Source organism: Emys orbicularis, chromosome 1, assembly GCF_028017835.1.
Source record: "Emys orbicularis isolate rEmyOrb1 chromosome 1, rEmyOrb1.hap1, whole genome shotgun sequence".
Taxonomy (NCBI): Eukaryota; Metazoa; Chordata; order Testudines; family Emydidae; genus Emys; species Emys orbicularis.
The window spans coordinates 181,493,198-181,508,592 of record NC_088683.1 but is presented as its reverse complement, the minus strand read 5'-3'; positions in this window follow the sequence as shown (position 1 = coordinate 181,508,592).

The following is a 15,395-nucleotide window of genomic DNA, read 5'->3' as shown; positions in this document are numbered from 1 at the left end:
TACATGGCAGAGGGGCATTGCTGGCACATGATGGCATATATCACATTGGTAGATGTGCAGGTGAACGAGCCCCTGATGGTATGGCTGATGTGATTAGGCCCTATGATGATGTCACTTGAATAGATATGTGGACAGAGTTGGCATCGGGCTTTGTTACAAGGATAGGTTCCTGGGTCAGTGTTTTTGTTCAGTGATGTGTGGTTGCTGGTGAGTATTTGCTTTAGGTTGGGGGGTTGTCTGTAAGCGAGGACAGGTCTGTCTCCCAAGATCTGTGAGAGTAAAGGATCATCTTTCAGGATAGGTTGTAGATCTCTGATGATGCGCTGGAGAGGTTTTCGTTGGGGGCTGAAGGTGACAGCTAGTGGTGTTCTGTTATTTTCTTTGTTGGCCCTGTCTTGTAGGAGGTGACTTCTGGGTACTCGTCTGGCTCTGTCAATCTGTTTTTTCACTTCAGCAGGTGGGTATTGTAGTTTTAAGAATGCTTGATAGAGATCTTGTAGGTGCTTGTCTCTATCTGAGGGATTGGAGCAAATGCGGTTATATCTTAGAGCTTGGCTGTAGACAATGGATCGTGTGGTGTGTCCTGGATGGAAGCTAGAGGCATGTAGGTAAGTGTAGCGGTCAGTAGGTTTCCGGTATAGGGTGGTATTTATGTGACCATCGCTTATTAGCACAGTAGTGTCCAGGAAATGGACCGCTTGTGTGGATTGATCTAGGCTGAGGTTGATGGTGGGATGGAAATTATTGAAATCATGGTGGAATTCCTCAAGGGCTTCTTTTCCATGGGTCCAGATGATGAAGATGTCATCAATGTAGCGCAAGTAGAGTAGGGGCGTTAGGGGACGAGAGCTAAGGAAGCGTTGTTCTAAGTGAGCCATAAAAATGTTGGCATACTGTGGGGCCATGCGGGTACCCATAGCAGTGCCGCTGACTTGAAGGTATATATTGTCCCCAAATGTGAAATAGTTGTGGGTGAGGACAAAGTCACAGAGTTCAGCCACCAGGTTAGCTGTGACATTATCGGGGATACTGTTCCTGATAGCTTGTAGTCCATCTTTGTGTGGAATATTGGTGTAGAGGGCTTCTACGTCCATAGTGGCCAGGATGGTGTTTTCTGGAAGATCACCGATGGATTGTAGTTTCCTCAGGAAGTCAGTGGTGTCTCGAAGATAGCTAGGAGTGCTGGTAGCGTAGGGTCTGAGGAGAGAGTCCACATAACCAGACAAGCCTGATGTTAGGGTGCCAATGCCTGAGATGATGGGGCGTCCAGGATTTCCAGGTTTATGGATCTTGGGTAGCAAATAGAATGTCCCTGGTCGGGGTTCTAGGCATGTGTCTGTACAGATTTGTTCCTGTGCTTTGTCAGGGAGTTTTTTTAGCAGATGGTGTAGTTTCTTTAGGTAATCCTCAGTGGGATCAGAGGATAATGGCCTGTAGAATGTGGTGTTAGAGAGCTGTCTAGCAGCCTCTTGGTCATATTCCAATTTATTCATGATGACGACAGCACCTCCTTTGTCAGCCTTTTTGATAATGATGTCAGGGTTGTTTCTGAGGCTGTAGATGGCGTTGTGTTCAGCATGGCTGAGGTTATGGGGTAAGTGATGTTGCTTTTCCACAATTTCAGCCTTTGCACGTTGACGGAAGCAATCTATGTAGAAATTAGACTAACACGGCTACCCCTCTGATACTAATCCACACTATTACTTTTTTCTATAATCAGGCCAGATAGTTGCTTACATTTACTAACAGAGCTGCATGAATAATTCATAACAAAGAATTGTCAAATTTTGCCTCTTTTTGTTCACAGCTTGCGAGCAGATGCAAAGTTTTTGAATTTGCTGTTCAAAATTATCCTGAATTTCTTTGCAAAGTTTTCTCCCCATATGAAAAGCTTGCAACAGTTTATTGCATATACTTGAACTCCAGAATTCATGCTGTAGTGGTTTGTTCCATAGTCACATGGTATTGTTTCAGTTCCCTGATTGGATGGCTTGTGTAACTACTCACCACAAGAACTTTAGGTGTTACAGCTGAAAATATACTATTCAAAATATGCTTTCAGCAAATACTCAATATTAAAGTCTGTTTTTCATCAGTATTACAGCTTGTAAACTTCTGGTGCTCAAATATTCACAGCAATTGAATATTAAATAGACACAAACATGTCAAATCAAAATTCAGTTTCAAGTTTGAACAAAAGTTTGTAGAAAAAAACCCTGTTTCCACTATTAACTCAAATATTACTAATTTGTGTAAGAACCTTGATTAAATTTGGTTTTAGCTGTGTGACTAGGTGTGTAGGAAACTTTTAAATCCATCCAAACTTTTCTTTTAAAAAATTGGATTTCAGTAGAATACTTTTTTAAGGTTTGTTAAAACATGGCTGTGGTTCTTTAGCCTGAAGGACACTGTGTTTTACATTTGCGGGAGTTGCAAGTATCTTAGTTTAAGCATGAGCCTCTATGGGGAGTTTCTTAGGTATTGGACTGTCACACAACTCCCCAGAGTGGTGTTTGTATAACTATAGCAAGTTGAAGAACATTCTTACTATTTGTTGTTAATAAATTTAGTTCAGGACGCTGGGCATGTGTGTGTCTGTGCATCACTTTTTTTGTTGCAAATCTTAAAGACATCACAAAGCTATGGTGAGGAAAGGGAGAATGTGTATTCACTAGGAAGAATGGCCAGGTTTGGACTTAAAACATAAGCACCCTTTCATTGCAAAATTAGAAGTTACAAGCACAATTCAGTATATATATGGATACTCAACAAAGTACCAAAATGATTTATGCAATAGACTTCCAACTCATTTATTTTGATAGCCTGGATTTTATTCTGATCTCACAGCTGTGTAATTAAGGACTAATTCCATTTAAAAAATCGATGGAATTACACTAATGTAAATCTCATATGAGATCAGAACCAGGCACTTCTCACCTCAGTATAAAAGCACTGACGTGGGATGTTATGAAACAAAACAAGGTTTTAAAATGATATTCAGGAAGGTCTCTAGTATATAAAGTATTCTATTATGGAGTTAATCATTAATAAAAGCCTTTAAGGGGTTATGGGTTTTCTTGGTTTCTTTTTTTAGTACAAGCTAATAAAAGAAAACAAAAACAAGTGGATTCTTGTGTAATGTGATGAGTGTACAGGGTACTGTGCTTTTATTACATAAGCACAAATGACTTTAAAAAATGGCAATTAGAAAGTAATGAGAGGAATAGGAACTGATAGAACTCATGTGACTGAATACTTACTAACTTGGAATATATACCTGTTTTAATGCCTAATTTGCTTCAATCTTCATTAAAAAGATAAATTGTGACCAGATACTTAATACAATTAATATTAACAGTAAGACGGAAGGAACACAAGCCAAAATAGGGAAAAAACAAGTTAAAGACTATGTAGATAAATTAGATATATTCAAGTCAGAATGGCCTGATGTAATACATCCTAGGCTACTGAAGCAATCTCGGAACCATTTGTGATTATCTTTGAGGACTTATGGAGGACAGGTACTCCTGGGGGAATTCGGCACTACTGTGTGTGCACATAATTAATGAGACATGCATTTTTTAATTTTTTTGTGCAAAAAAAGCTTCTGCTGAAATGTTGCTGCAGTTCCGCCGTTTACCCACCAGAGGGTGTTGTGGTGATAGAACACAGCAACAACTCCCATCCAGCTAGGGAAGAGAAAGAGCCTGCTTTCTTTGCAGTGCCTGTCAGGCCAGGTCAGGAGACAGCAGCTATGGGGAGACAGACAGCATGGGGTGATGTGGGGGTCAGACAAGGGCTCATAAGGGCTAATGTAGGAGGACAGACTGGGTAGGGGCTGAATGGGAGTGAAGGTGCAGGAACATGGGGACAGGGGGTGACTGAGTGGGGGCACAGAGACACAGGGGGCGGGGAAGGGGGTGGAAGGCCACATGCGGATGGGGGGAATGAGTGTCTGAGTGGGGGTGGAAGGACACATGTGGACAGGGGATGCAAGGACACATGGGAATGCAGGAACACATGGGGACAAGGGCAGTGTGCCTGACTGAATGGGAGAAGCTAGGAGTCAGCCAGGGTCTGCATGGGGAAAGCTCCCTAACAATCCCTTCCCACCCCCCAAAAAAACTTGTTCCATACTTTTCCCACCCATGCCCAACAACCCTCCAAGTTCACACCCAAGATCCTTTCCAGCAATTTACTTCCCTCTCCCTCAGCTCCTCCGTTACCCCTGACTCCTCCAAGCCTTTGCACTGCTTCTGAGGGGTGCAGGAAATACGGTTCTGTATTGTAGTTTAAATGAATTATTACTCAGAGTTCTGTATTAATATGACTAATAAGGAATCTATTTGTAAAAAACATTTCCTGAATCTTTTTTGCTGTCTGGATTGTTACAGACATACTTACTGACAGGTATTTTGAAATAAATGACCAAAAATAATTGAAACTGGTGTGATTATATTGTGTTATTTTGACAAATAAAATATGCAGAATTCTGCAGATTTTGAAAAATACTGTGCACAGAATTTTTTAATTTTTGGTGCAGAATTCCCCCAGGTGTAAGGACAGGGGAGGTCCCAGAAGTGGGAGAAGGGCAAACATTATGCCTGTCTTTAAAAAGGAGAACAAAGAGGACCTTGGGTACTATAGACCAATCAGCCTAACTTTGATACCTGGAAAAATACTACAACAAATTATTGAACAATCAATTTGTAAGCACCTAGAGTATAAAGAACAAATCATGCCAAACCAACCTAATTTCTTTTTTTGACAGGGTTACTGGCATAGTAGATGGGGAGGGGAAGGTATAGATGTGATATATTTTGAATTTAGTAAGGCTTTTGACACAATCCCACATGACAATCTCATAACCAAACTAGGGAAATGTAGTCTAGGTGAAATTACTACAGGTTGGTGCAAAACTGGTTTAAAGGCCCTACTCAGAGAGTAGTTATCAATGGTTTACTGTCAAACTGGGTTGCGGGGGATGTATCCAGCGTCGATTCGGGGATCGATTGTCGTGTCCCGACGAGACGCGATAATTCGATCCCCGAGAGATCGATTTCTACCCGCCGATTCAGGCGGGTAGTGTAGACCTAGCCACAGATGCGTACTCATCCAGCTTGGTCTGCAACACTTCCCTTTCCCTTTGCTTGGGATACAGGCTTCAGATAGTTTCTGCAACTTTGACTTTAAGTAATTCCAAGTGTCCTCCACATTCAGATGCTTGAGTTCTTCACTCCAGTCCACTTCCCTAACTAAATTCCTTTATTTTTTAAAGTGTGCCTTTTTGAAATCAAGGACCCTAACTGCAAATCTATTTTTTTAATCCTTCAATTTAGTTTAAACTGAATTAGCTAATGAGCACTCGAACCAAGGTTGTCCCCTACAACCTGTTCTTCTATGAGGTCCCCACTATTCACCAATTCCAAATCTAAAATGGCATCACTGCTTGTTGGTTCTGCGACTATGTGGTGAAGAAAACTGTCAGCTATCACATCCAGGAAAATCTGGGTCCTATTATTGTTAGTAGCACTTGTCCTCCAATCTATAGCTGGGAAGTTAATGTCTCCCATAATCACACAATTCCCAGTAGTATTTATTTCATTATAAACATTAAAGAGGTCTCTATCCATATTCAAATTGGATCCTAGGGCTTGGAAGCATATCCCACTCACTCTGGTAGCTTTCTTCCCCAAAGGGATTTTAGCCCAAACAGACTCTGTCTTATCCATTTCATCGCTTCTAATTTCTTTATAGTTACCACATCATTAATATACAATGCTACTCCACCACCTTTACCTTTATTTCTGTCTTTCCTGACTCAGTTGACTCAGTTGTTGTCAGGGGGCATCAGTGGCTCTTGTCTGCCAATCTTCTCCAGTCCAGAGTGAATCACTGCATCAGATCCCGCTATCATGAGCAGCTACCTGGTCCACTTCTGTGATATCAGCTCTGCTTTTACCAGCTGGGTGGGCCAAGGTGCTGCAAAGTCAACTCTGCACCATGGCTGATCCATTGGGGCCTCACTGTGAAATCACCTCTGCACCACCACTGGCACTAGTTGGGCTTCACTGCAAAGTCAGCTCGTACCACCTCAGGTGTAGTCTCACAGCTGAGGAACCCGGAGCAAACCAAGACCCTTGGACAAAGCTCCTAGTCTCTAAGACACAGCCTTTTCCCCCTCATCTCTTTTGATTTTGCATTTTGTTACCAAAACAGTCTTTTACCTATAAAGTCAAGGTAACTCACTTACTTCAGGGCATATCTGGCACAATCCCAATGACTTTCCATGTATACAGTTTTTTTTTAATCATTTATATAATCAAATAAAAAAAACAAAGTCACACAACTCAGTCAGTGGAATTATGGGTAAGCAACATTGTAATTCATGCAAGTGTGCTGGGCAGAACTGTCTTTTCCATCCATTTAATTATTCTGGTCCTGGGGCTTGCAAAGGGAAAGTGGGATATGTCAAGGAGAGACACAATAGACAGGAGGAAAGTCCTGGGACATGACACACACACAGATTTCTAGAAATATGCTCTGAGCATACTGGCAAAAATAAGTTCTGACAGCCTTTAAGCATAGAGAAACCTTGTTTATTTATGCTGGAGGTAACATTTCCATTCTTTGTAGCACAAGTTTTGTGGCCATCTAGCAGTGCTATTGTCATATTAACTAAATGCATTCATTTTTTTTTATTTTGTGATTCTCTTTTTATATTTGCCAGTAAAGTGCTTTATTTAAGCTACATGAAAATGGATGGGTAGATTTGAGATTGAGACACCTTGAAGAGAAAGAACATGAATTCTGATCACAAAAGAAGCTGGTTTAAGAGTATTGTAATAGGGGGCTCAGAGCCCCAGGTGGGCAGTAGAGGGCCTTTGTCAGGGCAGAAGAGGTGCCTGTTTCTGAATTTAATCTTTGGCTTTCCACCCTGGGCATCTGGGCCTCAGCCCTTAAGGGGCTGTGGTAGAGGGACCTGGGCCCTCCCTCTCCACTGGGTCCCAGCCCAGGACCCTGCGTGTAACAACACTAGCAAGATCCTCCCTGCAGCAAGTCAAAGTTTGCTTCCCTGGGCTACTTCCTACCAATAGGTCCCTTCAGTGTGGGGTGTGCCCCCTACAGTCCAAACAGAAAGTCTCTCTACAACAACAAAAAAGAGTCCAAAGGAGCCGGTCTCTGCAAGTTCTCAAAGGGAATGGTGGTTAGAGAAGGCACTGTCTGTGGGCCCTACCCACTCTGTGGTCCCCTCCCTGGCTCAGTCATCTTTCTGGTTTCCTGGAGGTATCCTCTCTCTTGCAGCCTGTCCACCACCCTTTACCTGGGCTTCTGAGCTCCTTTTAACCTGCTACTGCAGCCGGAGCATGCTTGGCAGGTCTAGGGGGCTTGGCTACCTGGGCTCTGTATTGCCTTTTAACCCCTTCAGGCCCAGTTTTGGGTTTGTATATATGCCATCAGAAGTATGATCAACATGAGCACTCAGCCAGAGGCAAAAGGTGAAAGAAAGCTCTCTGAGCTCAGTGAAAGCACAGGGAGACCTGAAGGGTGCCAGGCAAGGTTACAGAGACCAAGAGTAATCTTGGCAATTGCTATCTGGAAAGTAATATCAATCCCTAGTGATATAGTGGTATAAATATTAAGAAAGAAAAAGTATTTAGAGGAAAATATAAGCATGATCATTAAGCAGCATGGATTTATATCAAGGATATCATGCCAGAGAAACTCATTAGATTTTTAATCAAATTACAAAATTAACTAGTGGATTGAGAGTACAGCAGCTGTACAGCGTTTGATACTGTGGCTCACAAAATATTACTTGAAAAATTATTTCAAGTTAATGTGCATTGGCAGGGTAGGGGGAAGTTTATAAATAAAATGACTGGCTTGGTTATGAGCACTGTTAAATAGATTAACAACTGGCTGAAGTGCCAGGAAAGAGAATGATAAGAAGCAATATATTAAATTGGAAGCTGTCCTATGGGGATTGGGTGCTTAAGCCTGGTGTTGTTTAGTTTGTTTGTTAATGGTCTAGAGGATGGGGTAAACAGTCTGATGACTATCATACTTCTGAAGGGGATATTACATTGTGAAGGGTTGCAAGCACCCATGAGAATAATACAAAGGGATTTAGAGAGGTATGAAATATGGACAGGAAATAAGATGAGATTCAGTCTAGGACAATGGAAGCTAAAGGTGAAAAAAAAATCTGAAATATGTAACTCACTGGAATGGAGACATTTAGGGTTCAGTCCCACTAAGTAAACTCCCACTCAGCTTTCTCAGCAAGGCAAGTGAAGACTGCCACTGGTGTGCAGTGATGACAAAAATAACCTATCGTAAACACTCTGCACTTCTATTTTGCTTTTTATCAGAGGATCTCAAAGGCTGTTCACTATTCCTATCCTCAGTTAGAAAGAGGAAACTGGGGCACAGAAGTTAAAGGGCTTGTTCATGCAAGTCAGTAGGACTGCTCATGTGAGTAAAAGGTTGTAGGATTGTGACTCCTCTGGGAAGTAATCTGCATCTCTACTTTGTCTATACAGAACTGTAGAATAGTAATTAAAAGTTCAGTTGTTTAATCGTCGTTCATTTGTGATTAGAGTCATTCCATGCCCCTGCCCCTCCATAACCAATTTAATGGAAAGAGATGTCATCCTCTTGGAAAACACTCTCTGGTGGGGACTCTCAATTCTGGTGATGCAGGGCCAGATGGAAAAAGCTGATTTATTTACTGTTAAAGACTGGGTGGCTCAAGTGATCGCTCATGAACTAGGCGGCGCCTTTCACTTCTGGGTCAGCAGTTCAAATGCAGGCCATGCAAGTAGTCACTGAAAGAGGTTACTACCTGACAGATCTTTAGTGCACTATATGAAATAAACTTTTCTCTTTTCCGTGGTTCGGTGTCTCCAAAGTCGCCATAATTGGCTGTCTCAGTAGAGAGTCTAGGAATTGAGTGCGCAGGGAGGCAACCATTATCAGCATAGAGGCAGTTCTCTGAGAACAGGGGTGACAAGTACATTGGGATGACAGTATAGGAAAATGTATGCTGTCATTGCCTGCTCTGTGGATAAAGAAGATGTCATGTGTTAGGGCTGTTGACACAGCACTTTCACAATGCTAAAACTCAAACACACAAAAAATAGTTTTATGTATATATTATATAGCAAGAAAATACTGTGTTGGGAAACTGAAAGTTTTCAGGAGCTTTTTCCAGAATTAATTGGGTTTTATGAGATTGGATGCCATTTTGAAAATTTAGCCATTATTATGTAAAGTCTCCCACAGATTCCTTTGGACACTGTGCTAAGTAATGATAGTTTCTCCATTGTGCACTGTTTCCCAACACTGGTGACCCCTTATCTGAAGAAAAACATTTTCACAACCCCTTTACATTTATTATGAAAGAGTAAAAATGTATCAGTGATAAAATGTATATAATGTGTGTGTGTGATTTGAGAGGTTGATAGCGAATACTTGATCTTTGGGTGTGGAAGGGTGGAGGAGTGATATTTTCTTTGCTTTAGATAGCAATTAAATTTCCAATGCCTCACACCTCCCTCACCCACTCCCTGAGAATCACACAACCCATTGGTTGAGAAACACTGCCCCCTTTCATCTTATTTCAGAGGCGAGACTTACTGTGGAAGGAAATGGGCAGACGAAGCTCTCGAGAGGGCAGGAAAGAAATACATGTCTCATCCACCTACTTCTTTCTGCTTTTGTGAATTACACTTTACAATTGCAAAAAGGTATCTGTTCATGGCAAAACTAAATAAAAGTACATCATAGAAAAACTAGTTTTGGAGGATAAATTTTAAAAATTTGCTGCTTTAAACAATCAGAGTACAAAACCTCAAGATTGTCAGCTTTGTATATGTAAAAAATAAAAATGTACTGCTCTACTCAAGTAAAACTAAATTCTCTATACTCATTCCATTTCCAATAATTTCTTCTTGGTTAGTGAAAGAGACTATACACAAAGACAAAGTGGAGAAAAAAATTCCCCCCTGCCAAATCGTTCTGTTTTAGCAATCTTAGATGTCATTTATCACAATAGTAGGTAAAACACTTTCAGCCAAGAGTGGTTTTTAAATTGACCCTGTCTCTTTAAAAATGAAGAGCACAGGTGACATGGAGACAAACATCAGCCTACAATATTATGAACAGCATGAGCCTGCACCACTTCTCGCAAGTGGAATCCCAGGGCATGTCTACTCTACAAAATTATCTTGACCTAAGGTACGTCAGCATACAGCCGCTGCCATAATTAAATTGTTTTTGCATGTCCACACTGCACAACTTGTGTCAGCGGTGCACGTCCTCACCAGAAGTGCTTGTACCGATTGTACTGCAGTGTGGGGCATTGTGGGATGGCTTCTGAAAGGCAGTAACAGTATATGTAAGCGACGCAGTGTCTACACTGGCACTGTGTCAACCTAACTACATTGCCATTGACTCCACACCTCCTATAGAGGTGGATTTATTAGGTCAGCGTAGCTGGGCAGTTACGTAGGAGCGAAATTTTAGTGTCGATACTTAAATAGTTAGGTTGATGTAAGCCACCTTGCGTCAACCTAACTCTGTAGTGTAGACCAGGCCCCAGATCGAAACTCATGTCAATCTGACTCAGAACATGGTTTTATCTATCTATAATACCTCTTCACTATCTTCAATCCTCACAATACCGCTCTGAGGTAGTGAAGTGCTATTATCCCCATTTTACAGATTGGGAACTGAGGTACTGAGAAACAAGTGGCTTATCTAGGTGAACAGTTAGTGCATGGCAGTTCCCTACTCCTGTTTCAGTGTGGAATAAATCAAAGCGCACTAGGGAACTTTTAGTGCACAGTAGCAGGGTAGATGGACAGTTAGTGCACAGCATGATAGTGTGCTGTAGGCTGACACCCCAGCTAACCACACATGAAGGCTATGTCTACTCTGCCTCAATGTTCAGACTCCAGAGATGTGAATAAGAGCATGCACTAAAGTGCTGAGCTGTAACTCTCCCGTGTGAATGCTGTGGGTGCAAACTAAAAGGCTCCTTGTTCACATTAATATAATCCTTTTCAAACAGGACTGCACTAATATGAACTAGGAACTTTTTAGTTCATGCCCACTGTGTTGATACAGGAGCTACAGCTCAGCACTTTAGTGTGCACCGCTATTCACACCTCTGTAGTCCAAATTGCAGGGCAGTGAAGACAAGTCCTTAGTTTCTGGGTAGACAAGCCCAAAGAGACTTGCCCAAGGTCACAAAGGAAGTCTGTGGTGCAAGCAAGGACTTGAACCTAGCTCTTTTGAGTCCTAGGCTAACACCCTATGCTCTGGCCATCAGGGAGAATCTGTGCTCTTCCTTTCCCACCCTAATTTGTTCAGTGTCCTTCCAAAATAGTAAATGTATTTTCTAATGTTAGCTTTTTTTATTCAACTGTGTTTGGCTGTTTGGAGTACTTTAATTGTATTTTATTGCCACAGGCTTTCTAACACCATGAAAATGTTTTCTTTGGGAGCAGAGTTTGGGCGGCAGGCCTGCCTGAAGTAGGAAGTGACACCCTGAGTAATTGCATAGCTTGGAGAGCTGATATCTGAGCATATGGCTGACAATTTCCCATCCACATTTGAGAACCTCATAATTTATGTGGCTAGTATAAAGATAATATAAAAACCTCCAAATGGCTCTGATGCATATAAGTATTTCTGAAGTTGATCAGTTACCTTACAATGTTCCCAATTTAACATTCCAGTTGGCAATTTGTAGCAAACTAAACAGCTTATAATTTAAATGAGTTAGAAATTGAAATGTGGTGCAACACAGAAAGTGCTTGATGTGACCAATGTCACTAAAAATATTCTTACTAAGAACTCTTTGAAGAGTGCCGTTGTCCTATCAGTGAGAGCACACTCAGCATCAGATGATCTGTCATAGTTCTAAAGAAAGGGATGGGAAACAAACACTGAGGTGTGGGGATAGTTGTTGGGTGTTTTGGGGATGGTGCCCAGGGGGAGAATTGGCTTTTAAAGATTGACAAACTGAATCAGAGGCTAAAGAAGATGATGACTAAACATTTAAAGATAAGTTATTGTTAGGGAGTCAGTCAGGAGTTAAACAGAAATACTTGCTTGAAACTAATTTGTAGTAGATTTGGGGGACTGGAATATATCAGTTACTCCCTCTCCTCGGCTATGCCAAAAAGTGGGGACATTTTATTTATGAAAGCAACAGAGTGGGCATACTCCAGATTCCCTCCACTTAGCCTCTGCCTGCTAGTTTGTGAGTGGGTGATTGGGGAGGTGAAATCCACCTCTGCCCCAGTAGCTGTTATTCTAGCTCTTTGCATGAAGTACTGGAGCAGGGGTAGGCAACCTATGGCACGCGTGCCGAAGGCGGCACACGAGCTGATTTTCAGTGGCACTCTCACTGCCCAGGTCCTGGCCACCGCTCTGGGGGGCTCTGCAATTTAATTTAATTTTAAATGAAGCTTCTTAACCATTTTAAAAACCTTATTTACTTTACATACAACAATAGTTTAGTTATATATTATAGACTTATAGAAAGAGACCTTCTAAAAACGTTAAAATGTATTACGGGCAAGCAAAACCTTAAATTAGAGTGAATAAATGAAGACTCAGCACACCACTTCTGAAAGGTTGCTGACCCCTGTACTGGAGCCACTGATTCATGCAAGTGCAGGTTTATAGTCCCTCTCCTGTCCCCCAGACCACCATCAATTTGGTCTATGCCTGGGCAGCAAAGAAACCCTTCCTGCAGTATGTGGGCAGGGATCCTTTAGTGGCCTCTCAGCAGGCAAGCCCTGCCCTGCTCCTGTGCAGGGTTAAGGTAGTGAGGGAGCTTTGCACCATCCTTCTATGCTAGGATTGAATTTCACCCCTGGTTATTTAACAAGCTGAAGCAATTTCAGGTAGTATTGTAAAGTGAACATTCACCAGCCGCAACATATGTCATCCCATGTGGATTAGGCCGAGTAACAATACATAAGAATCAGAGCTGGACTAAGGCAACCTAGGGTCTAGGCACACCCATGTCATGGCCATGCACCTCCCTGAGGGGGCAGCTGATTTCAAAATTAAGCAGAGATTTCAGTTCACCTTTCTTTGAGCTATTGTTTCACGTTGCCTATAGACTCAGACGAGCATCAATGACTCTTGGGTCACATTTTCAAACTTTCCTTTTCATCCATGAGGGTTAGAAATACATTTCAAACAAAGATTCTGATAGCACATGACTCAGTGAGCTGGGGCCCTAGGTACAGGCCTATAATGTCTCTGTCTTAATCTGGCCTTGATGAGTACAAACAAGAATACTGCCTTCAGAGACAGTAGAGCAACATTAATCTGTATTGTGAGCTGGAAGCATCACCTGCAAGCAATATCATAATATGAAAAACATATGCCAGATTGCAAGGTAGTATTACTATTCTGAAATGTTGCACAAGTGCTGTAGTAAGGTTTCCTGTGAGGCAATCATATCTTTCACCACCTCTCTAGCTTAGTACTTTGAGCCTATAAAGCTGCTGTTAATTCATGGAATATAGCTATTCTCCACACTGAAAACCATCTCATTTGCTGACTAGATTTATGAGATACTTACAAGGTCAAGCACTGAAGTCTTAGTGTTGCTGTACCGTAAACTAGGAACTGCACTATTTAATGAGGATTCTGCCAATATGTATTTCAGTATTTTTCTTCCCCTCATCTTATTCAAGACATTTTAGGGGCCCAGATCCTCAACTGGTGTAAATCAGCATAGCTTCATTGACGTCAGAGCTATACCCATCATAGGTGCCAACTTTCCCTGGCGCCGGTGGGTGCTCACACTCCTCCTGCCCCTGGCCCCGCCCCGACTCCACCCTTTCCCACCCTGCCCCCATTCCAACTCCTTCCCCAAAGTCTCCGCCCCCTCCCTGCCCCTATTGGACATCTTCCCCAAATCCCCACCCCGGCTCCACCTCTTCCCCGAGCATGCCGCATTCCCCCTCCTCCCCCCTCCCTCCCAGCCACGCGAAACAGCTGTTTCGCAGTGGGAACCGCTGGGAGCTAGGGGGGAAAGTGGGCACATGGCACGCTCAGGGGTGGAGGCGGAGGTGAGCTGGGCAGGGGGGTGGGGAGCTGCCGGTGGGTGCAGAGCACCCACCAATTTTTCTCCGTGAGTGCTCCAGCCCCGGAGCACCCACGGAGTCGGCGCCTATGATACCTATTTACACCATTTGAAGTCAAAATTCACTCCTTGTTACATTACCATGTGTTGTTATGAAGAAAATCCGACTGCCAAGAACAATGAATTATGTCTGCATGAGAGGAATGAGCAGCAAGAGCAGATGAACCCCTAAGCAACAAAAGAACGTATTTTCATGGAAATGGCCCTAGTAATTAAAAACAAGAGGGGAGAAACACAGAAGATGACATATCAGCAGAACTGTTTAGAAATTATTTTTCTCTGTTTCCACAAAGTACCATCAACTCTAAAAAAATTAATCCATTTAGTTAATTGTTTTAGAGGGTTATGTGAATTTGTGCATATAATAATTTGATAGATTATATCTGACCTCGAATTACCTGAATTATTTCATCAAAAATAATTGTGCTAAAAGAATGGCAAGGTTACCCTCAAGAAGTCATGGAATGCCAGAGTTAAATCTTAATAATATATGGAGATATACCTATCTCATAGAACTGGAAGGGACCCTGAAAGGTCTTTGAGTCCAGCCCCATGCTTTCACTAGGCAGGAACAAGTACTGATTTTGCTCCAGATCCCTAAGTGGCCCCCTCAAGGATTGAACTCATAACCCTGAGTTTAGCAGGCTAATGCTCAAACCACTGAGCTATCCCTCTTCATATGCATACTTTTACATACAGTCTATGATCACCTACTGAAATACAATATCATTCCATTTTTTTTGTATATCCTTAGATTCCAAAGTAGTATTTTACACTACTGTGCTATTCTCCACGTATGGCTGACAATCCATGAATGCCATTTACAGAGAAGATGCACAGCAAATGAGGGGAAAGCTCCTGTGGAGAACTACTTCCTTCAATACACTTTTTACAGAATTCCCTTGCAGACTTGTTTTTAAATGACTTCTGTTTTATTCTGCTTAGAGGTTTATAATGTGAAAAGTAGTCCCAGCTAGTATTGATTGTGTGAACTATTTCATAGCAATTAACACTTCCTTTCTGCTTCTGAAATATTTCAGTATATCTTTCACGGATTATAAATCATAATTATTAGTAAGCAGGTGTAGTAGCTATATTGTACATTTTTCTTTCGCTTTTGCAACTTGATGTGGTAGTTATTCTGTATGAAAAATTTATATAGCCATCCCAGGGGGAGGTGGATTAGCAGGAAGAGAACAGGTGATGCAGTAAAAGG